The 25,165-nt window shown below is 45.2% G+C and overlaps 1 protein-coding gene and 1 long non-coding RNA gene across 2 annotated transcripts in view; one reads left to right on the top strand and one right to left on the bottom strand.

The window, feature by feature from the left end:
- The window catches only part of LOC138102919 (small conductance calcium-activated potassium channel protein 2-like), an 827,954-nt gene that overhangs the window by 682,163 nt on the left and 120,626 nt on the right, over positions 1-25,165 (bottom strand). The gene's annotated exons all lie outside the window — the stretch shown is intronic.
- Positions 16,388-23,156, top strand: LOC138102910 (uncharacterized). The gene is made up of 2 exons (XR_011147610.1): positions 16,388-17,142; positions 20,918-23,156. It is a non-coding gene; the product is annotated as an uncharacterized lncRNA (long non-coding RNA).

The raw sequence follows: 25,165 nt of genomic DNA, 5'->3' as shown, positions 1-25,165 counted from the left end.
ATGTACTCTGATGCCATCAAGGTATGTGGGAACAGAACCCATTTCTATTTCTGGGGTGACAGGAGGATCCCAGCAGCTGACTGTACTGGAAGCTGAAGTGAGTTTAACTGGGAACGAGTGGCAGAAACACCGCATCGTGACTGGCCCGGAGGCCCCGTGCATTCTCGGCATAGACTATCTCAGAAATGGATATTTCAAGGACCCAAAAGGACATCGTTGGGCTTTTGGAATAGCTGCTGTGGAGACAGAAGATATCAGACAACCGAGCACATTGCCTGGCCTCTCAGATGACCCCTCTGCCGTGGGACTGCTAAGAGTTGAAGAACAACAGGTACCAATCGCCACAGCAACAGTGCACCGTCGGCAATAGCGCACCGACAGAGACTCTGTGGTTCCCGTCCATGAGATGATTCGTAAACTGGAGAGCCAAGGGGTGGTCAGCAAGGCCCATTCACCTTTCAACAGCCCTATATGGCCAGTCCGTAAGTCCAGCGGAGAATGGAGACTGACGGTGGACTACCGTGGCCTGAATGAGGTCACGCCTCCATTGAGCGCTGCTGTGCTGGACATGTTGGAACTTCAGTACGAGCTGGAGTCCAAAGCAGCGAAGTGGTATTCCACTACTGACATTGCCAATGCCTCCTTCTCCATTCCTTTGGCAGCCGAATGCAGGCCTCAGTTTGCTTTCACCTGGAAGGGTGTGCAATACACCTGGAACCGACTGCCCCAGGGGTGGAAGCACAGTCCCACCATTTGCCACGGACTGATCCAGACCGCATTGGAAAAGGGTGAGACTCCAGAACATCTGCAATACATCTATGACATCATCGTGTGGGGAAACACAGCAAAGGAAGTATTTGAGAAAGGAGAGAAAATCATCCAGATTCTCCTGGAAGCCGGCTTTGCCATCAAAAGGAGCAAAGTCATGGGACCTGCCCGAGAGATCCAGTTCCTGGGAGTAAAGTGGCAAGATGGACAACATCAGATTCCCACTGAGGTCATCAATAAGATCACTGCGATATCTCCACCGACCAGCAAGAAGGAAACACAAGCTTTCCTAGGCGCCATAGGTTTTTGGAGAATGCACATTCCCAAGTACAGCCAGATCATGAGCCCTCTCTACCTGGTTACCCGCAAGAAGAACGATTTCCACTGGGGCCCAGAACAGCAAAAAGCCTTCACCCAGATCAAGCAGGAAATCTCTCAAGCTGTAGCCCTTGGCCCGGTCAGGACAGGACCAGAGGTGAAGAACATGCTCTACTCAGCAGCCGGGAACAATGGTCTGTCCTGGAGCCTCTGGCAGAAGGTGCCTGGTGAGATTTGTGGCCGACCGCTGGGATTCTGGAGCCGAAGCTACAGAGGATCTGAAGCCAACTACACTCCCACAGAGAAGGAAATCTTGGCCGCCTATGAAGGAGTCCAATGTGCCTCAGAGGTAATCGGCACAGAAGCACAATTGCTCCTTGCACCCTGACTACCGGTGCTGGGGTGGATGTTCAAGGGAAAGGTTCCTTCTACGCATCACGCCACCGACACCACATGGAGCAAATGGATTGCTCTCATCATGCAGCATGCCCCTATTGGAAACCCGAATCGCCCTGGGATCCTGGAAATTATAACAAACTGGCTTTAAGGTGAGACTTTTGGATTATCTTCTGAAGAAGAGGAAGAGCAAGTGACTCACGCTGAGGAAGCCCCACCATATAATGAGGTACCGGAGACTGAAAGACGTTATGCCCTCTTCACTGATGGTTCCTGCCGAATTGTAGGCACTAACAGGAAGTGGAAAGCTGCAGTATGGAGCCCCACACGGCAAGTTGCACAAGCTACCGAGGGACAAGGTGGATCCAGTCAGGTTGCAGAGCTTAAAGCCGTCCAGCTGGCTTTGGATATTGCTGAACGAGAGAAGTGGCCGAGGCTCTCTCTCTACACCGACTCGTGGATGGTAGCTAATGCTCTGTGGGGATGGCTGGTTTGCTGGAGAAAGGCCAACTGGCAGCGCAGAGGGAAAGCCATCTGGGCCGCTGAGATTTGGCAGGACATCGCTGCCCGAGTAGAGAAGCTGACCGTGAAGGTTCGACACGTGGATGCGCACGTACCCAAGAGTCGGGCTAATGAAGAACATCGCAACAACGAGCAGGTGGACCGAGCTGCCAAGGTGAAAGTATCACAGGTGGATCTGGACTGGCAGCACAAGAGAGAATTATTCCTAGCTCATTGGGCCCATGATGCCTCTGGTCAGCAGGGGAGAGATGCAACATACCGATGGGCCCGTGACCGAGGGGTGGACCTTACCATGGACAGCATCTCATAGGTCATCCACAGTTGTGAGACCTGTACTGCAATTAAACAGGCCAAGCGGGTGGAGCCCCTGTGGTATGGTGGACAATGGTCAAAGTACAGGTATGGGGAAGCCTGGCAAGTTGATTACATCACCCTTCCCCAAACCCGCCAAGGCAAGTGCTACGTGTTGACCATGGTTGAAGCAACCACAGGATGGCTGGAGACCTACCCTGTGCCTCATGCTACAGCCCGGCACACCATCTTGGGCCTGGAAAAGCAAGTCCTGTGGAGACATGGCACCCCTGACAGGATTGAGTCAGACAACGGGATTCATTTTAAGAGCAGCTTCTCAACACCTGGGCCAGAGAACATGGTATCGAATGGATATATCATATTCCTTATCATGCACCAGCTGCTGGAAAAGTTGAACGTTGCAATGGACTACTTAAAACCACTATAAAGGCTCTTGGTGGGGGGACCTTCAAAATCTGGGAAGTGAACTTAGCAAAGGCCACCTGGACGGTCAATACCCGAGGGTCCATCAGTCGAGCTGGTCCTGCCGAGTCTGAACCCTTGCACACAGTGGATGGAGTCCCTGTGGTACACCTGAGAGGTATTTTAGGAAAGACTGTTTGGATTAATCCTACCTCAGGAAAAGGCAAACCCATCCGTGGGATTGTCTTTTCTCAAGGACCTGGTTACACTTGGTGGGTAATGCAGAAAGATGGGGAAACCCATTGTGTACCACAAGGAGACCTAATCTTAGGTGAGAACAGTGTGTAGGGTTTCATTGTATATATATATATATATGTGTGTGTGTGTGTATGTGTGTTTAGAGCTTAAGAATGTATTGATTTGGGATGATGTAGATGGTAATAGAATAAGTGGTGGATAATGTTTGGGGTTGCAGTGTATTCTATTACAATCCTCATGAGCTGTTGAAACCAGGTGGGGCAGTGTTTCCTTGCCTCCTCCCCCCAGACTATCTTGCTGTTAATGGCCCATCATTGTCCTGCCGCATGACTCAGAGATAACTCCCTCTGGACTATCTTCTGTTAATGAGCCTAATCAACACTTGGCCTCATGACTCATTATCTCACATTGTGAGATGCTCCATCCAGAGGGAGGAACCAAGCATCCCATCATGGATATAATCTGGGACTGAACACCAGAGACAACCCTTTCCACTGGATTTCCAGAGGACAGGAGCTACACAGCCACCAGTGGACTTTCTGAGGAAGAGCAGACCCTTTTACTACAGGATCAGGCATGGAGGACTCTCGGGGTCTGTCACACAGATCCATGATGCCAATGATGAATCCGTCCCTCATACAGTTCATTGGCGATTAATGCTCCCCTTCCTGCCTCCACGAATATGGGCTTTGTGTTATTCTCATGTGTCATCTACATTTTGGGTGAATGCCACTTATATGAAAACTCTTGATGCCATGATCTGCACAACACATCCTTATGCATTCTTATTAACAACAAATATGACAGTTGAACCTTGTAATCTATCTTACTGCATCACAGCCATTAACTCTATGTACACTTCCTGCATCACCCCTGAAAATACAGCTGAGAGGAATTTTACTTATCTCTTACCCCTACATCAGTGTGCAGACCTATGGATTCCTGTGAATCTTGCAGGGGAATGAGGAGAATTAGGAGTCAAGTATCTAAAATGCTTGTTTTTAAAGGAGTCCAAATGAACAAAGAGATTTATTTCTTGGTTTATTGCTTTTATTGTATCTGCTATTGTTATTTTAGCTTTGTCTACTATTGCTATTACTGCTTTAACAGAATCAGTAAAAACAGCTCATGAAGTTAGTTCTGTAATGAGTAATTTCACAGAGGGGCTACAAATGCAAACAGTAATTGATCAACAAATACTGGCACGCTTAGATGCCCTTGAGGCTGCTTTACTGTGGATTGGAGAAAAACAAGATGCCCTAAATACTCACTTACACCTTCACTGTGATTGGTAGCACACTGATGCTAACGTGTGTTACCCCTGTAGAGCGAAACAGTTCTGAAACTTCCTGGGATGAGGTGAAGGCTCATCTAAAAGGGGCATTTTCAATAAATATGGATAAAACCATAAATGCATTAAGAGATAGCATTATGAAACAATCTCAAAAACTTCAAACCATATCTGCACAGTTTCTATGATACACTTGCTAAAAGCTTTGCCTGGCTTAAACCAAAAACTTGGTTTAAGGGACTGAATTTACGCATACGGCTGTTTGGCACTTTGGGGATGGGTTTCTTTTTTATTCTCGTTACAGGATTTCTTTGCCTATGGAGACTCTTCAAAGTCAGCAAAAAGGCAGAAGCAAACATGATGGCTGCCTTTGTAATCGATTCCTCTTTAAACAAAGAAGGGGAGATGTAGAACCAGTAGCCTGTTGCTATGACCCAGCCCACTGCTGGGCTGGGGCAGCGAGATGCCCATCAACCCCAGGCCTTCCCGTGGATCTAATTGCCCCGGGACACAGACTCGGAGGGTGGGTCGATGGGCTGCTCAGAAGCTTAAGCCAGATCCCCTCGGGGCTGCATCTGGGTCCGAACTGCTTTTCCCTGTTCGGGAAAATTCTCTCTTACTCCGTTGTTCACTGGTTCTTTGTTGTATCTCCCACCTCTCTGTTTCCCCCATTGGTTCTTGTTGACTTGTGTCCTCCCCCTTGCTTGTAACGCATTGGTTGTTTTCCCCTTTCCCTGCGGTTTTCAAACCCCCTATAAAACTGAAGGAAAAGGTTCCCGGTGTATTAGGATTAAGATCATTGCCATGTTCTGGTTGCTAAACTTCTGACAATAAACTTGTTGGAAGCCAGATCAGAACCCACTCTCTCTTCCTTTATCTCCAAACTAATGTGAGCCTAAATCATCGGCTCCTGCCGTGTCTCTCTGCAAAGAAGCCAACGAGCGCGCCTAGCCAGCACCTATCCCGATGCCGAAGTCGCTTCTGCGATGCACAGAAGTAATGCAGCTAGACTCTCTCTGATCGAGGGCACGCCAGAGCTCATGCAGCAAGCACAGAACTGCATTAGCGGCCTGCTTGGGCCATCCTAACCTTGACTAACAGCCCTTTTCCCATGGGAAAGCACATACCAAAGGATCAACTCCAGCCATAAATACCTATGTGAAATGCTTTGATGTACAACCCAGAAAACTGTGCTGTGAATGTGTGTGAGATGGATTACTGTTTCTCGATAAGAGTGAGAAACATCAGCTCTACTCTTTTTTTTTTTTTTTGTGTGGTTGCTTTCTCTCTCCTACTGGCTGGCTGTGTTGTTGATCCTAAAACTTGTACACAGAAAAAACATATAAATACTCAAGTGTGTTCAATAAAAACGATCCTGCTAGATGACAAAGTGGTGATCTGTTATCTTCAATTGCTACAGGGACAGTCTGATCTATTGGACTGTGTGGATCCGATGGCCTGGCATGTCTGACCCACAAAGATATACAGCTTTGGTTGACACTGGTGCTCAATGTACCCTGATGCCATCAAGGTAGGTGGGAGCAGAATCCATTTCTATTTCTGGGGTGACAGGGGGATCCCAGCAGCTGGCCGTACTGGAAGCTCAAGCAAGCTAGACTGGAAAGGAGTAGCAGAAACACCCCATCATGACTGGTCCAGAGGCCCCGTGCATCCTCGGCACAGACTGTCTCAGGAGTGGGTATTTCAAAGACCCAAGAGGACATCACTGGGCTTTTGGGATAGCTATTGTAGAGACAGAGGAAATCAGACAACTGAATATCCTGCCTGGTCTCTCAGATGACCCCTCTGCTGTGGGACTGCTGAGGGTTGAAGAACAACAGGTACCAATCGCCACATCAACAGTGCACTGTTGGCAATACTGAGACACTGTGATTCCCATCCATAAGATGATTTGTGACCTGGAGAGCCAAGGGGTGGTCAGCAAGGCTTGTTCACCCTTTAACAGCCCTATATGGCCAGTGCTTAAGTCCAGTGGAGAATGGAGACTGATGGTGGATTACCATGGCCTGAATGAAGTCAGCATGGGAAGTCTTCAAGAAAGGAGAGAAGATTATCCAGATTCTCCTGAAAGCTAGTTTTGCCATTAAACAAAGTAAGGTTAAGGGACCTGCTCAAGAAATTTAGTTTCTAGGAGTCAAGTGGCAAAATGGATATCGCCAGATCCCGACGGAGGTAATCAAGTGTCGACGATTGAGGCACAGACCCAGACCAGCAGGGAATCTAAATCGTTTATTCAAAGGAATGAGCTGGTTTTATACACTTTTCTAAGGCACAGTATTTCCTTATATGGTAATCCTCACTATGTGACCTTTCCTGTGTTGCCACATCAGCAACACACTTTCCAAATGTCCTTCTATGGGGTGATCACTCACTGTTCACCTGTCCGTCAGCTTCCGGCAGGCTCCTCTCCATAGGGGTCTGCCATGTGACACCTCCTCCACCCATGGTCCGGTGGAGGCAAGCCTCTGTGTGCTGCCATGTGCCTCTGCAGGCAGGTTTTACAGCTCACAACCCAATTCTATCTTATTTCTCCCCATAATCAACAAAATCACAGCTATGTCCCCACCAACCAACAAGGAAACCCAGGCTTTCCTAGGAGCTGTGAGCTTCTGATGGATGAATATCCCAGAGTACAGCACAATTCTAAGCCCTCTTTATCTTGTGATATTAAAGAAAAACAATTTCCAGCTGTACACCCATGGATGGCAGTACTAGATATAAAAGATATGTTTTTTATGGTTCACTTACAAGAGGAGGATAAAGAGAAATTTGCTTTTACATGGGAAGGTGTACAGTTGTGTGGATGCTAAAAGGCAGGAGCAGAGGAATTTTCCAGCTGCTGAAGCATTTGTGAAGTTTTTCCTTTCTCATGCTTTAGCTGAGAAACAGAGAAAGACGGTTTGGTAAACTATCCACAGGTGCAGGATGTTGTGAGAACAGTGGAATTGTTTTCAGTCTTGTGAGAATAATATTTTGAAATGGGTGGTTATACTGCTCAGCCACTCACTGTGGTGGGTGACTAGCCAAGGGGCCAATCATGTAATTTCTCTTTTGCAATCCATGCTATAAAAGATGGGGTTTTGGCATTAAAGGAGCCTGAGCTCTGCTTCGGCCATATCATCTGAGCTGGACTTATGTCGTGATTTTCACCATCTCTCTGGGGATAACAGCAACACAGTTGTCATTGTTTGACACGGGCCCAACACCAGGCACCCACAAAAGCTGCTCACTCACCCTCCCCTGCCACAGCTGGGCAGAGGAGAGAAGAAAAAAAAAAAATAGCGAAGGGCTCATGAGTTGAGATAAGGACAGGGAGAAAACACTCCAAGGGCAAAAACAGGCTCAACTTAGAGGTACAAAGTGAGTTTATTGCTAACAAAGTCAGAGGAGGATAATGAGAAGTAAAATAAGCCCTTAAAAACACCTTTTCTTCCCCCAACCCCTCCCTCCTTTCCACTGACAGGGCAAGGAGACAGGACATGGGGGTTTCGGTCACTTCATCACCCAAGGATTTCTTCTGCTGCTCAGGGAGACAAGACCTTCCCCTGTGAGACTGTGGGGTCCCTTCCCACAGGAGATAGTTCTCCATAAACTTCTCCAGCATGGTTCCACTCTCACAAGCAGCAGTCCTCGCAAAACTGCTGCAACGTGAGTCCCTCCCACGGGCAGACAGTCCTCCCAAAACTTCTGTGGCGTGGGTCCCTTCCACCGCATGCAGTCCTCCAAGGACAGGCTGCTCCAGCCTAGAAGCAAGGGCCCCCTCTCTCCACCGGGTCTTCCACTGGATCACAGCGTCCTCCAGGCATCCACCCGCTCTGGCATGAGCACCTCCCCCACGGGCTGTGGGTAGATCTCTGCATGCCCCATGGATCCCCATGGGCTGCAGGGGGACAGCCTTCCTCACCATAGTCATCACCATGGCCTACAGAGGAATCTTGGCTACAGCGCCTGGAGCACCTCCTCCCCCTCCTTCTCCACTGACCTTGGTGTTGCCATGATGTTCTCCCTCACATGTTCTCACCTCCTTCTCTTTGACTAGAGGAAAAAACTGTGCGTGCCCTCACTTTGTTTTGATTTTCTTCTTAAATATGTTATCACAGAGGCATTACCAACATCTCTAATTGGCCCACCTTTGGCCAGCAGCATGTCCATCTTCAGACCCATCAGGGATTGGCTCTGCCGGACATGGTGGAAGCTTCTAGCAGCTTCTCACAGAAGCCACCTCTGTGGCCCCCCCGCTACCAAAAACCAGGCTGTGCAAAACCAACACAATATCTCTAACCGGCTCCCTCAGGAGTATAAACATTCACCGTTGATTGCTCATGCTGCACTTGCTGAATTGTTACAGACAGTCTCGCCCCAGATGTGAAGCTGTATCAATATATAGATGACATTATAATTGAAGGAGATTCCCGCAAAAAGGTGGGGAAAGCAGCAGCAGCTGTATGGGAAACATTACATAAAGCAGGAATCTAAATTCCACCTGAAAAATGTCAAGGACCAAGTAAAGAAGTAAAATTTTGGGTACTTGGTGGATATGAGGCAGGGCAGTAGTTCCTCCAGGCACTTTAAAGGAAATAGAACAAATACAGATGCCCCAATCTAAGAAAGAATTACAATAGTTAATGGGAACTTTAAGATATTGGAGAAAACATGTGCCTGCATTTTCTATTATTGCTCACCCACTGTACTCACTTTTACGAAAGGGAAAACAGTGGGAGTAGAACTCAGAACATGAGTGATACAAGGGGCTTAGATTTTAGGGGTTAAGTGCTGTGGGTACTGCTAGTATTGCAAAACTTTGCAGGTGCTTGCTAAACAATGTACTGCTTGCTGAACATTTGTTATACCGGCCAGGCAAAGGGGAAGGATGTATGGGAGGATAAGGATAGGATGCCAGACCACTGATAAGAGGAAGAAACCATGACCAGAATTCCTGCTTTCAGACCTTGGAACTGGCTCGAACCAGCTTTGGGGTTTGGACTTAGACCAGGACCTCAGAGAGTATGCGCAAGGAAGCAAGGTGAAAAGTTTAAGTCTGAGGTAGAGTGTTTACTTCATCAGAGGATGACTTTACTTCATCCCAGAGACCCCAGCCCACGACCACCAGGCGGCACTGCGCAGGCGTAATAGAATGCTAAGCTAATTATAATACGAAGCGGAGACAGACGATAAATATGTATAGGCGTATTGTGTAACTTGATGCATATGTAATTTGTAACCAGATGCATTTCAAGCTGAGTACCGCAGTTGGGATGCATGGTTTTTTTGGGGCTACCCTCCATGCGTCTGGCACTGCAATAAGCATACCTACTTTACAACTTTCGAGTTGTAGAGTCTTTTCTGCATATCATGAGGAGGCAGTCAAAACCTTAATACTGGAATTAAAAACATATCAATCACTGTAACCAGTGCACCCCCACGATCCTATTATAGCAGAATGGGGTTTTGCATAGCATGGTGCCTACTGCAATCTGTTTCAAACTGGCCCTGATGGACCAAAGAGATCTTCAGTATTTAGTTCAGCTGCATTTTAAGAGACAGAACAGAGATATTCTGAATGGGAAAAGGGACTTTTCTCTTTATTCCGAGCAGCGAAACAAGATGAGAAGATACATCAGGAAGAGCCTGTACAAACCAGAGGATCCTTTAATTTGCTGGAGTCTATTTTAAAGGGGTTTGCTGCCCCAGAAAGAGTTGCACAAAAATCCACAGTCAGGAAATAGAATGCCTACCTAATGGTAGTTGCAGGATGAATGAAATTGACAGAAGAACTTACTAAAGTTTATAAATTACAAATAACTATCAATGCAGATCTATTAGCATTACAACAACCTTTTAAACCCTCACCAATTTTAAGTGCACCTCCCCTTACTACTGAGGGGATGCCAAAAGAAGATATTTGGTTCACTGATGCCTCAGCAAAAAGGGTAAGTGGTTGTCCTGGGTTAAAATGTAGGGTGCAACCAAAGTATGTATTCTACCACCATCTACATCACCTTCTGATGAACTGTTAAGGGTGGAGGAATGTCTCTTTATCTTCACAAATGATAACTCCCTCCAGGGTAGCACCAACAGGGTTACACCCACCCTGAGGGGGCCATCTCTGCTAATGGGCCATAACGATTCAGCAGCATAATGGGCAGCTGTAATGACCCAGGCCAGTAAGAACTCCCAAAAATATCCTATGACTCATAAGATTACATCACTCCATTGTGAAACTCCCTGCCCTGGGGGTGGTACCACCTGAACACCACCATATATAATCTCGAGGTCTGGAGATTTGGGACACAACCACCACCACTGGACATCTAGAGAAGGACCAGAGCTTTCAGCAGGACCACTGCTTTCAACCATCACTTCACTGCTTAATTGGACTGCGACTACCTCCCTGACCAACAGGGTATCAAGTTGTACTCTGACTTTGTGGTTTTAAGGCAGTCTTTCTGTATTCATTGCATTTATTGTAGTATTTCCATTGTAACTCCAACTTAAAATCTCTTGCAAGGTATTTGTGTGGGGGTAATTTCTCCCGCTCGTTTACTTTCAAACCAGCACAGTGGTAAATGTCAATACAAGGCTGTTGCATTAAACAGCAACACAAACAAATAACAGAAGAAGGTCAAGGTAGTGCACAAGTAGGAGAGTTAAGAAGAGTTGTTCAAGCAGCTCAGAATAGAGCAAAAATAATCTATGTGGACTCCTATGCTGTTTGGGCTGGTACCACACAGTGGGTCCACCAATGGGAATCACTAAATTGGGAAGCAAATACATCTCCTATTTGGAAGTCTTAGGATTGGAAATTATTATTAAATATAGCTAGAAAAACCCCATTCAAAATAGGATAGGTTAAAGCCCATGCCAAGGATAACAAACCAACCACAAACTGGAATAGAAAGGTGGATGAATTAACTAAAATCAAGGGAGATAAAGATAGAAGATTGCTCAAATCAGGAATGGTATCAATTGGGAGAATGATTACATCAGAAATTAGGTCACACTGGTAAAGAAGCACTTTATTTTGCTGCACGGAGCAAAGGTTGGCCCCTAAACAGGAAAACTTGTGAAACAATCCTTACAGAATGTCCTTAGTGTAGATTAAAGCTGCAATTAGATCATCCTGCTAAAGCACCAACCCTACACACCAGTAAAGGAAAAGCTTTATGGTCTACATGGCAAATTGATTCCATCAGGCCACTCAGACTCTCGGCGGGATATTGATAGATCCTCACGCTTGTAGAAGTAGTCTCGGGCCTACTCATGGCAGCTAAATGCCCAAAGGTCGACAGTCAGAACACAGTATGGGGATTATCATCTTGGTTCTCAAGTCTGCCTACTCCTGATACAATCCAAAGTGATGATGGCTCACATTTCTCCTATAAGGAGGTACAAGAATTGGCCAAACAAGAAGGAATTCAATGGGTATTCCACACCTCATATTATCCCCAGTCAAATGGAATCATAGAAAGGGCTAATGACCTGTTTAAAAACAGCCTTAAACCACACACCACTGTGTGGGATGCTTGACTTCCCAGAATACTTCAGTGACTAAATAATCAGTATGGAGCTGATGCCATGATGATCTTTTGCCTTTTCTTTTATATCCCTTTTATATCTTTTTCTTTTATATCTTTTTATAACTTCTGTATTCTTAGTGCTTTTTGCCTACATTCTTGGACTTGTTTGTCAAGCTAGGAGACTAAACATTTTAGAAGCTTTGTAGTTAGGGATCAGAATGCCCCAGACCCCAAGGTCCTCTCCAGAACACATTCTATAAACTAAGATAGAACCATCCAGGAAAAGGTTCCTTGGGGAATCTTTGATAGATATGCTAATTAGTAAGACCTATAATGTTATACCAGATCTTCTGTGGGGCACTGCAGTGTGCATTGAGGTGCATTCGACCTGGATGTAGTGCACCTAAGGATCCTTAAAATAAATACAAAGGTAAAATCCCTTTTTCCCTTCTAAACGTGTTTGACTCTTGATTTTAAGACCAAGAAAAGGCACCAGAGCCACCAGGAGCCCTGTGAGATGAGCATTCTTTGCAAAACCTGAATAAGGTGCTGCACCTTCCATCAAAGGGGAACATCCTACAGCATTACAACCAGGACAACCTGTTATGGTAAAATTACCTCAAATCGGAACTGTGCCTATGACTCTGACGAAACCTTGTGGACCACTTGCTTGTGAAGCTACTGACAGTAGTGATACAAAACAGAATTAGTGCATGGTGGATTTTTCCTTCTTTTTAATTGGGTAACCTGTCAGGGCAAACCCCACTGAGACTTTGCGCTGGTTTAGGCAAATTTAGAAATATATCCTCTGTAAGAAGGCAGGCTATAACCGCATCTCCCCCACCAGGTTTGGGAAAAAATAAATTTTCCTCGAAGGAAAGTGAAAGAGATAAAAACTATTTATTTAACAAACACACAGGAAAAGGACAACAATGCTAAATAATAAAACCTCTTGCTCTGCTGAGAGAAACCTGGGAAAATTTCAGAGTCCTTCTGTAGATCTCTCTCCCCCTCCTTGGAGGTGGGTTGTGGTGGGCCCGCCTCCGAGCCTCAGTGGAGAACCCTCCCAATGTGTTCTGATGTTGAAAAAGTCCAAAAAAAGAAGAAGGGAAAAAAAAACCCCAAAGTCCCAGGAAAACAAAGTTCAAGTCTCTGTCTCTTTCTCCAGAGAAAACGTAGCCAAAAACTGGCTGAGAAAGCAAGTAGAGTGCTTCTCCCTGCTCTTGCTCTGCTGACGCAGCTGAACGCAAAGAACCATCTCTATCTCTGTGTCCTTGAAACAAACTGCTTTGAAGAGTTCCCTCTGTTTTTTTCTCTTCCCCCCTCTCAGGCTTAGTTTAAAGGCATAGAAAAGCACAATATTAATTTCTGGGTATGGAGCAGTGATAGGGGATACACATCATAAAGTCACCCCAAGACAGACTTGTATTATTTTACTTTTTCAGGAATGATACTACGAATGATGCCAGCATGTCTCCACTGAAGATCAAGTTATCCATTGAAGGACTGCTTATTCTTCTCATGGAAGGAAGCAGCACCAGAATGAACCACATTGGGCAGATACATCACCAAGCCTGACATTGTATGGAGACCCTGGCTTTCTCTATCTGTATTGGTCACTATGGTAATGGTCATAACCACACTTAAGCCTGAATGCATTTCAATGACAATTGCTAATGAAACAAGCTATAATTGTACAAATCTAGGAGCTCCCCCTAATAACATGAATTTGGCAGAGGGAAATATAACTGTTAGAAGCTGCACGGGGCGAGGAGCCCGGATCCCAGCGGGGGTAGAGAGAGAGACAATCCAAACCAATATGGTTGATAAATGAACTCCGTTTATTAGCAGTCCAAAGGCACCTATATAGTATACCAGCTTGTTAGCTCCTAAGTGGCTTAAAGCTTATCAAGACACATTTCTATTTCTACATAATTGGACTTACATTGGCAAGTCTCCACAGTCTTGTTATGATCAAAAGAATTTTGTGCTCATCTCCCTTGTTCACTCCCGGATAGCACAGCTGCAAGTTTTTCACTCCCTCTTTTTTCTCAGGCTGTTTGTTTCCTTCACACAGGGACTTTCTCATGGAAAGTGTCTCTCATACACAAGCCTAAAAACTTCCAGGCCTATTGCTTGCACAGTTCTTTAATTGATCCCAATAATTCTATTTCCCAACAAATAACCATTATATGTGAAACACAACCTCCAACCAATGAAGGGGAAATTTACTTAGTTTCCAATATAGCTCATTTGAAAAACAGACCAAATGTTACAAGACCAGAAGCTGCTCTGTGAGCATTACATTGAAGCAAAATATGGAAAGGAAAGTAGTGTGCATGTGGAGGTATAATGTATGCACAGCCATAACTGGGCTAATGTATATTGGCACAATAAAAATTAACCTGCACAATGCCCTCCACTACCTCCCAGGCTCCTGATAACACTGGTGAAACCTTATCTCCACAAATTTCAAAAATTGGACCCTATGCCATCCAATATACTGGCCAGCAACAAGTGCTATTTAATCCTTCATGGTCCCTCAAACGAGTGGAATTATCAATGCAGACCAATATCTCTGCAATCAAACCTGCCTGCTCACCACTCCTGTCTACAGCCTATGCAGGGTGGTCAGCATGGTTGCATGGACAGACCCTCACCTTTCCAAAATGATCAAGCAGAGATGTGACTGGTATCCTGGGGACTGGATTAGGAGTATTAAATAGCATGGGTGCTGAAGTCCTAAAAAACAAAATAAACTCGGTAACAAGTGATTTATACCAATTGAAACATGCATTATGATCTTCCTTATCAGCATTAGGAACTAATCAATGGCTCTTATCAGATACATTCCCTCAGTGGAACAGAACTGATGAGAAGGATCACCAGCTAATAGTGAATGCTCTTGGTGCAGCCCAAACCAATACCTTGTATGCTCTCAGCTGCATCCAGGCTCAATTGTGGATACAATTTATCACAGCAGTAATTATAAGGGAGGGCTATGAAGGTACATTGCCCACTAGAAATTCGAAAGGTAATCTGGCATAATGCAAACAAATTTGAAAGAGAATTTCAATCTTGGTGGCATCTAGTTAACTTCACTTATGACCCTACCAGCAGTAAAGCCACAGCTTTTGTTTTAACAATGGGCAGTGCTTTGGTGTATCCCACATACTCAGTTATTGCACTGGGGTTAAATCACCAAGGAACTATACTCTATCTGATACAACACAGAATATGGGCCCAGAAAATGGGAACTAATGGCAAAGTGTCGATGTCAATGTATGTGTGTGTTGTGCAGGAACAACAGGGATTTATTTGTGAAAGTAAGGCTATTAAGGCCCAGGACATTTGTCTTGACACTGAACAAAATGTTTGTCATTTTGAAATATATCCTAATGAAATCCTTGAAACTGTGCTTATATACGTCAGAAAAGAATGTGTTTGTATGAGAATTAGTTGTGATTCCATACTTATAGACTACACCACTATAAAAATAAGTAATCACTCAAACGTGTGTTTGTAATTTCTCCAAAATTAGGGGATGCAACTTCAACTATTGTCCTAGGTGACTGAGGTGACCCAAAATCGTGTATTCCATATTCCCTCTATGTCATCTGCAGTCTCTTTAAGACTCGGCCAGAAAAGCTACATTTCACAATCTGAAACTGAAACCCAGGTGATAAGCCTGTGAATGTAAACAAAGGTTAACCACTGTTGGAATTGTAAAAAGGAGAAAGGGCCTGGCGGCTCTGGCAGGGGGAGAAAGTTGCAGTCCAAAACCAATGTGGTTGATAAGAGCAAAACTCCGTTTATTAGCAATCCAAAGGCACTTATATAGTATGCCAGCTTATTAACTCTTAAGTGGCTTAAAACTTATCAAAGCGCATTTCTACTTCTACCTAATTGGACTTACATTGGCAAGCTTTTACTAGTTATGTTATGATTAAAAGAATTCAAAGTTTACCTCCCTTCTCTGGGTCTTATCTGAACAGCTGCAAGTCTTCAAACTCCCTCTTTGTTCCCCAGGCCTTTTCTCACACAAGAATTTTCTCATGGAGAGTTTTTCTCACACAGGCCTTTTGCTTGCAGGCTCTTGCTACAGTTCTTTTATTGATCCCAATAATTCTATTTCCCAACAAACCACAAGTAATACTGTAACAAGATAGTATGTGCAAAGAAAGCAAGCTAGCAAGTTTTAATGGAACTTGCAAACTGCAAAGTTAAGCTAAAACCAGTTAGACTGAAAAACAAGAGCACAGAGCATACGTTGAAGACAGACGTATGTCTTAGGTTACGATGTAAGATGTAACCAAAAGGTATGTATTCTATTACCATCTATGTAAGCTGTTAAGATAAGTGAGGCAGTGTTCTTTATCCTCTCTATGACTCATCCATGATAACTCCCTCCGGGAAGATATCCCCACTAATGAGCTATCAGGGCCTCACTGCATGACTCATAAAATTACATCATCCCATTGTGAGATGCTCTGCCCAAGGGGAGGAACCAAGCATTCCTACCTGGATATAATCTGAGGTTTCAGGACACCAGAGTGGCCTTATCCACTGGATTCTGCAATGACAAGAGCTAAATAACCACCACTGGACCTTCAGAGGAAGACCAGACCCTTCTACAGGATCACCACTTCAACAGAACCACATCTATCACTTCAACAGGAATGCAGCCACCATTTGATCGAACTGGTACCACCACCCTGACCAACAGGGTGTCAGGTTATATCCTGACTCTGTCAGTTTAAGCCAGTGTTTTTTGCCTTTATTTTAATTTTCCTAGTAAATTATACTTCTGACTTAGAATCTCCTGCTGGTTTGTTTTCAAACTAGTACAAGGTAAAAAGTTCAAATGTGAGGAAGACTACAAAAGTCTTCATCAAAGACCACCAGAAGACTGACGACCACCACAGAAGGAGCTGACGCATGCACAAAAGCAACAAATTATTATATAACCATGACACAGCTTTATGCAAATATGAGTATGCTAATGATATGTTGCAATCCTGACGTTGAGCAGAAGGACTTTTAAAATGCAACCATAGGCTAGAGAAGAGTGAGTGAGTTTGTGGCAGAGCGATCCCCCTCACTCCCGGCGCTGAATAAGCAAATACTTGTTCTATAGCCATCTGACTATAGTTTTATTTTTTTGCCTAGTTTTGGGTATCAGTCTGGCAACTGTGGCAGGACGGTACTGTCTGCCTGGCTGCAAGATTCATTGGAGTTGGGGACTCCCTTGGCGCCCCCTGAGAATTTCTGGGAGGGACTCCACACTTCACTGGCTTTCTGCAGGGGTAGACAAGGAACAACTGCTGGAAATTTAAGGTATTTGTTGATTGCTTTGAATTTTGTTTCTGGTCTTGGTTAAGTAACTCCTGTAAAATGTGGGAGATGTTCCATGCAGGGGGCTGTATCACGGGTGAAATTCCCGATGTTGATACATATGGGATTGGAATCCCTGTAGGGGTTGGAGTCCCCTGATTGATTACTATGAGAAATCTTGGTGTTATCATAAGGGGATGGAGTTTAAGTGTTTTGTCTCTTAGTTCATGACTTATACTCCACTCCCTTGTTTGTTGTGCAGACCAGGATGGTGTAGCCTATGGACCGTGTGATTCTTTCATGTCTATTGCTTGTCAACATTGTAAACGCAAATACTGGTGCAGGTCGAAACAAAGATTCCCAATTTGTGGTTGGTGCAGTATCCACAGAATAAGAGTAAAGAAAGGAACACAAGTGATAATTTTCGCTGTAAAGTGCAGCCATCTGGATAGCACCAGGAATGGGTAGCATCGGCAGTAAGGAGATTGTGAAAAAGAGTCCATTGGGGTGTGTTTTGGCTCATTGGAAGGATTTAGGAGGGATCCCTGGAGGTAATCTAAAGAAAAGTGATTTGATGAAGTATTACAATCAATGGTGGCCCCTTTACAGGTTGGATAACAAAGAGAAGTAGCCCCTGAATGGGATCCTGAATTATAATACTTTGTTGCAGCTAATGTTGTTTTTAAGAAGAAAGGGCAAATGGGATGAGGTAATGTACACCGATGTGTTTTTTGCCTTGAGAGGGAAATCAGTGGGAGAGAGGATGAAGGATTAATTAGTTTTGTCCCTAGAAAAGGATGGAGGTAGAAGAAAAATGAGGTGTTGTTCTGCATGCAGTATAGGTCAGAGATATCTTAAGCTGAGATAGAGAAGAAGATAGTGAGGTTGATCTTTTAGAGTTACAATCTAATCTCCTCAGGAGAGTCCCCAGAACCCCTCAGTTATCACCTAGGTGTAGTAGATTAGAGAGTGAGAAAGGAGAATACTCAGATGAGGGAACGAGCTCAGGAACTTCAATAACAGCTCGCACTAGAAGCAATATTAAAAATGTTTTACCGGTTATTGCTCCTTTGAGACAAGTGGTAGGTCCCGTGGGAAATGCCATGAGAGTAAACGTACCTTTTTCCACTAGTGATCTGAATAGTTGGAGAGAAGAGGGTAAAAATTTCAGGGAAGACCCCAGTAAAGTGGCAAAACCATTTGAGCTGATAGTCAAGAACCAGGACCCAGATTGGGGTGATATCGATTTAATGCTGACAGCATTAAGAGAAACTGAACAAGAATTAGTGATTAATACAGCTAAAGCACATGTGCAGGGACAAATTGCTAGTGGAGCCCTACAGGGTAACATGGACATGCTATTCCCCACCACAGATCCTCTGTGGGATCCAAACGATCCAGGTGAATATGCCTTGCTAACCAGATACTGGGAGTTAGTCAAATTTGGATTAGAGAAGGCCATTCCGAAAGCAGTAAATTAATGTATAATGTTATACAGGGATAGCATGAGTCTCCTACCGACTTTGTAGATAGGCTCCGAGCAGCAATGCGAAAGTTTACTGCTCTTGATCCTGCTTCAGAAATGGGGAAGCAGCAGTTAGTCTCCTTGATACTAGAACAGTCCAGCCCAGACATCAGACAGAAACTACAGAGATTAAAAGAGCCAGATAATAGAAATTTGGAGGCATTAATGGGAGAAGCCTGGAGGGTATATAACAACTGAGACAAGCAAGAGAAGAAAAAACTCACATGGGCCATAATGGCAGCTTTAGAGCAACATCAAGAAGGAAGACGTGGTCAGGGATGAGGCAGAGGCAGAGGTAGAGATGGAAATAGTAGAGGCCTCTCAAAGCAATCCCAAGGGAGGCTAGGGCCAAATCAGTGTGCTTACTGTAAGAAAGAAGGGCATTGGAAATGCCAGTGCCCAGATTTACCGAACACTACACAGGAAACTGTTGTTGCAGCAGTAGATAACAGTGAGTGACGGGGACCGGCAGATCTTAACCTAGCACACCTGCTGGTTAAGATACAGCTAGGGGATGGCAGGGAAGTAGAATTTTTAGTTGGTACCGGGGCCACATTTTCGATTTTGAATCAGGCACTGATACCTAGAAGTGAAAAACATATTCAAGTAGCAGGAGCTATGGGCCAACCAGAAAATGCATTTCTCCTAAAACCACTTCAATATAAAATTGGGGAAAGAATGGGAATTCATCAATTTCTGTATTTTCCAAATTCTCCCAAATCGGTATTGGGAAGAGACTTGCTTGAAAATTTAGAAGCAACCATTGAATTCAAAGAGGAAAAAATGAAATTCAAAGTACCTGAAGAAAAATTAATTTTAGCGTTAGGATCAGCACTTGAATCAGCCCTGACAGACAGTAACATTCATTTAGAGCTGATATTAAATCGAGCATACCCAGGAGTATGGGCTACTGACACTCCAGGAAGGTCAAAGTTAGCAGAACCCATCAAAATTGAACTACAGACAGGAGTTAGACCAGTAGTTAGGAAACAATATCCTTTGAGATTAGAAGACAAAAAGGGAACAGAACCCATTATTAACAAGTTTTTAAATTTAGGGTTATTGAAGGAATGTGAATCCAAATGTAATACTCTAATATTACCAGTGAAAAAGCCTAATGGGACCTATAGGCTGGTACAGGACTTAAGAGCTATTAATTCAATAACTAAAAGTATTCACCCAGTAGTTGCTAATCCTTACACCTTGTTAACAAAATTACAAGAAGAATTAGTATGGTTTTCAGTTATAGATCTTAAGGATGCCTTCTTCTGCCTACCACTTGCAGAAGAAAGTCAGAGAATATTTGCTTTTGAATGGGAAAACCCTAGTACAGGTAGAAGGAACTACTTTGAAACACCTGGTGTCGCCACTACAATTACATGACCAAAGCAGGTTGTGGAATTTGTTAGCTTCCTGGCTATCGAAACTAAATTGGCTCAAACAATGTTTTGTGTTTTAGGAATTGGGCTTTTCGTTATAGGAACGTGTTGTGCAGTACGTTGTACCTTATGGTGGTGTAGTGGGACCATTACATCATAAGAGCAGAGGAAACATTATAAACTTAGAGACCGGGTGGAAAGCAAGACATATTTTCAAAATCTAAACAAATTATAAAATGTGAAAGAATTCACAAAAGTAAAAAGAAAGGGGGGATTTGAAACCCAGGTGATAAGCCTGTGAATGTAACCAAAGGTTAACCACAAGTAACATTTTAACAAGATAACAAGTGCAAACAAAGAAAGCAAGCTAGCAAGTTTTAATGGAACTTGCAAACTGCAAAGTTAAGCTAAAACCAGTTAGACTGAAAAACAAGAGCACAGAGCATGAGTTGAAGACAGAGGTAAAAAGTTCAAATGTGAGGAAGACTACAAAAGTCTTCATCAAAGACCACCAGAAGACTGACGACCACCACAGAAGGAGCTGACGCATGCACAAAAGCAACAAATTATTATATAACCATGACACAGCTTTATGCAAATATGAGTATGCTAATGATATGTTGCAATCCTGACGTTGAGCAGAAGGACTTTTAAAATGCAACCATAGGCTAGAGAAGAGTGAGTGAGTTTGTGGCAGAGCGATCCCCCTCACTCCCGGCGCTGAATAAGCAAATACTTGTTCTATAGCCATCTGACTATAGTTTTATTTTTTTGCCTAGTTTTGGGCAGCAAAACTGTTTTGAGGTCCATTACGCAAAACATTTACCCTTTGTTTTCTTTTATTTTCTGTCGTTTGCCGCCTCCTGTGAGGCAGCGCGAGGCGGGAGGGGTTTTTTGTTATCTCCAGGCTTTGGAGAATTTCGCAATATCTGTCACTCCTGCTGCTTGCCGTTTCGCCGAGGAGGGGTTGGACCTGCCGTTTGTCGAGGAGGAGTTCCAGCCGCTTCCCACAGCCGCTGCACCACGCCAGGAAGTCGGACCCGCTCCAAAAGTTTTTCCAGCTGCTGCCCCAGTTCCAGCCGCCTGCCGTTTGTGGGAGAAGGGGAGCGGGGGAGGGGAAGGGGCTTGCCCAACGATGCCTGGGACGTTTTAATCGGACCTTTTTGCCGCCGCCAACGCTCGGGATCAGAGGGCCCGGGGCCGCATATTTTCAGTGCCCGGCAGGACTGTTTCTTCCTTCTTTCCTTTCCCCCCTCCCCTCAACGCAGCTGCGACTCGGAACTGAGGCACTGACACCAACTGCGTCCAGCAGGGCCGAAAGGGAGAAGGGCAGATGAGAGGCTGACACCTGACAGGAATAAGATGAATGTGTCTTTACAAACAGACTGTGTGAATCTGCTTTTAGATAAGGCCAGAGACTTGTAGATAAGGAAATAACGAGAGAACCCATTAATTTTAGAACGTTTTACTAATTGACATGGACTGCTGCTCAGCCAAGGTCGTGCTAAACTCCTGAACTTTGGGAAGAAGAACAAAGACTTAATAGGGTTATGAATATTACCTTCTCTGCCCAGGGAGGGCTTAAAGCTAATTTTAATGATCATGTATCATGTTTTATACAGGGGGGTATATATTAAAGGGGACGTAGCAGGCGGGTGGGGAAGTCTGTACCTTCCAAATACCTTAGCCAATGGGGAAAGGGAGAGGGTGTAATGCAGCCAGGAAATTAGGATAAAAGAAGGCTACTTGCTTCATCTAATTGAGAGAGACCCCACTGGACATATATTTGATGGTCTCTCTCCCTTTGTTCATGAATAAAGTTACTTTTACGGGGCTCCTCTGTCTCCTTTGTGGACACTAATCTCTAGCAACATTAATTTTCCTCACACACACTGCAGGGCTGGAGCTGCCACAGACAATGCCAGCACCTCCCAGCTACCACCAGAACTGCTTCATAAACTCTCACCTTCCTGGGTTTTTTTCCAGGGAAAATGTTGAGCTGAGAGGGGCTTCTCTGACATCTTGTCTTTGTTCTCTAGGCCACATAGGCTGCTATGGTGGCCGCCATCTTGGGAGGATGGGGCTTCTCTGCCATCTTGTTTTCTCTTTTCCCGGGGGGGCCACGGGAGTGAGCACCTTTGTATCTAGTGGTTATTGCTGTTATCTTGGTTGTTGCTGTTTTTCTTTTCAGTTAACTGTTATTTTTTCACTTACATCTTCTCACATTTGTCTCTCCTTCTTTGTTTGTATTGGTTTTCACAGCCTGGTTTTGGTAGTGGGCGGGTGACAGGAGTGGCTTCTGTGAGAAGCTGCTAGAAGCTTCTTCCATGTCTGGCAGAGCCAATACCTGGTGGCTCCAAAGATGGACATGCCGCTGGCAATGCTGGGCCAATTAGAAATGGTGGTAACGCCTCTGTGATAACATATTTAAGAAGAAATCAAAACAAACAATTTTTGGGCAGTTTTAGTTGCGGCCAGAGACGAGCGGAGTGAGAATATGTGAGAGGAGTTCAACATGCAGGCACCAAGGTCAGTGAAGAAGGAGGGGGAGGAGGCGCTCCAGGCGCTGGAGCTGTGATTCCTCTGCAGTCTGTGGTGAAGACCATTGTGAAGCAGGTTGTCCCAGGTTGTCCCCCTGAAGCCCATGGAGATCCACCTACAGCCCATGGAGGAGCCCCATGCCGGAGCAGGTGGATGCCTAGAGGAGGCTGTGACCCCATCGGAGACCTGTGGAGAGAGGGGCCCTGCTCCCATGCTGGAGCAGCCTGTCCTTGTAGGACTGCACCCCATGGAAGAGTGACCCACGCTACAGCAGTTTGAGGGGTACTGTTGCCTGTGAGATGGACTCATGTTGGAGAAGTTCATGGAGACCTTTGTCCTGTGGGAGGGACCTCACTGTCCAGCAGGGGAACGACTCCTCTCCCTGAGCTGTGGAAGAAGCCATGGGTGATGAACTGACCATAACTCCCATTCCCTGTCTCTTTGTGCTGCTGGGGGAGGAGGTAGAGCTGGGAAGGAGGGAGCAGTGGGGGAAAGGTGTTTTTAAGGGCTTGTTTTACTTCTCATTATCCTGCTCTGATTTTTTTAGTAATAAATTCACTTCATATCTCTAAGTTGAGCCTGTTTTGCCCATGATGGTATTTGATGAGCAATCTCTCCTGGTCCTTATCTCAACCCATGAACCCTTCGTTACATTTTCTCTCTGTCCAGCTGCAGAGGGGAGTGAGTGAGTGGCTTTGGTGTGTGCCTGGCATCTGGCCCAGGTCAACCCACGACATGGTGAAAAGGGAGTGGTTAAAATAAGGGGAGGTAACTCATTTTGGAGTCTCCGCCCTGTTTATTGTCTTAAACTAAGACAACTATTCAACTCCTGTCACAACCCATGAATTACTACAATCTACCTACACATCCTGTCAAGATTTACTGTCCACCCCCATTGGAATGAACCTTTCACTGGTGAAAAAATTACTGCAGCACAACGATATGTATTGACTGCTGGAATGCGTCCAAAACAATGGACACAGAACTCTTATCACTGTTCATCATGACACAGAGGAGATACACCATGTCTTAGAAAGAGTGATAAGAGATGGAGAACATCACTGGTGGGACATTTTGTTCAGGTGGTCACCAACCACAACAGGAATTTTGTTGCTGCCTGCCCCCGAGGTGTAGCCCGGCCCCGGGACTGCCCAGGCATGTCCAGACTTGTCTCTACTATGTGCTCTGAATCCCCTTTGTTCCAAGCGCGGGTAAAACTTGAAAGTAGCACAGACTCCCCCGAAACAGAGTGCAATTGGCTGGTTACCACGCGTCCACCCCCTGCTCTCCCCGTTCCCCTCCCCCAAATAAAGGAGACGATTGCAGCTGGCTCCGCCTCTGTTTGCTCCTGCATTCCCTTCTGTGGACTGGTTCTCTTGTCCCTTCCGGGATGGGAGGAATCAAGAAAAGAGGAATACAGGCACGGAGTCAGGGCTATATTTCTACCTCTTTGCTTCTGCTTGTGACAACAGCCAAACAGCTATCACTTGCCGCATATTGGAGCCGCTGAGCTGCTGGACCGCCCGTGCCGTCTCTCCTGGCAGCTCGAGGCATTCCAGGGCATAGAACAGTGAGTCTGCTGACTGAGCGAGCAGTGAACTTCATCAATTGGCGCCCAACATGCTATCTCGGAACCACGGTTCTACAGAGACTTTTTAGGGTGTCCTGGCAAGCCATGTGCCGGCCGGAGTGAACCCTGTGCATGCAGTGCCAGCACTCTGCAGCCCTGCTGCTGCTTTTTGTGCCGTAGCAAGCTCAGAGAACCAGCCGAAGCCCCCCCCACTCCACGTGGCACAGGAATGGCTGAACAGCAGAGGACCCATTTCACTGATTTCTTTTCTCTGGACCTGCTTTCCTGAGGTAAATCCAAAGCTTTGGTGAGTATTTCCCCGCTGGTTTGGGGGCTCGTGTCTTGTAGCTGGTTTCGGTGCAATTTTTTTTTCTTTTTTTCTGTTTTTTCGCGATTTGGGGCTGAGGGAGTGGTGTTGCTTTTATAATGGGATCTGAAGTCTCTGCACACCACAGAGAAATATATTACCAAGTTCAGAGTTACCTTTCTTGTACTGGGCATAAATATCCTAAAAGTTTAGTTCCATCTTTTGTGCACTGTTTTTTTCAGTACTTTCCTCACCTAACCTCCAAGGACATAACGTCTTCTGAGTTTTGGGATGGTGTCGGGAGAAAACTTTCCTCTCTCAGGATCTCAGGGGAGGAAACAGTTTCAAAATTTTTTCTTCTGTTACTAACTTACACTTTGCCAGAGAAGAACACAGTACAGGAAAAGCCACTGCAAAACCCCCCAGTTGATTCCTTTATACCTTCTCTTAACCCCTGTGTCCCTGATCCCGCTTCCCCTACACTGGAAAACACGGCTGGAGCAGCTTGCTTTTTAGCACAGGAGAGCTATCGAACTCCTGGCTCAGCCATGTCTCCTCAGTACCCTGCCTTGGACTGGAATCCGGAGCCCATCCCAGGAACTTTCCAACCTCTTTTCTCCACTCCTTTGTCCCCAGTTTATAGTCCACATGTTTTACGCATGCCAAAAACCCCTTTTCCCCGATCTCTTTGTTCCCAGGGACAG

The sequence above is a fragment of the Aphelocoma coerulescens genome (genome assembly GCF_041296385.1).
Source record: "Aphelocoma coerulescens isolate FSJ_1873_10779 chromosome W unlocalized genomic scaffold, UR_Acoe_1.0 ChrW_unloc_scaf_5, whole genome shotgun sequence".
Taxonomy (NCBI): domain Eukaryota; kingdom Metazoa; phylum Chordata; class Aves; order Passeriformes; family Corvidae; genus Aphelocoma; species Aphelocoma coerulescens.
Note: the sequence above shows the minus strand (reverse complement) of the source record. Positions and strands in the feature narration are given on the sequence as shown.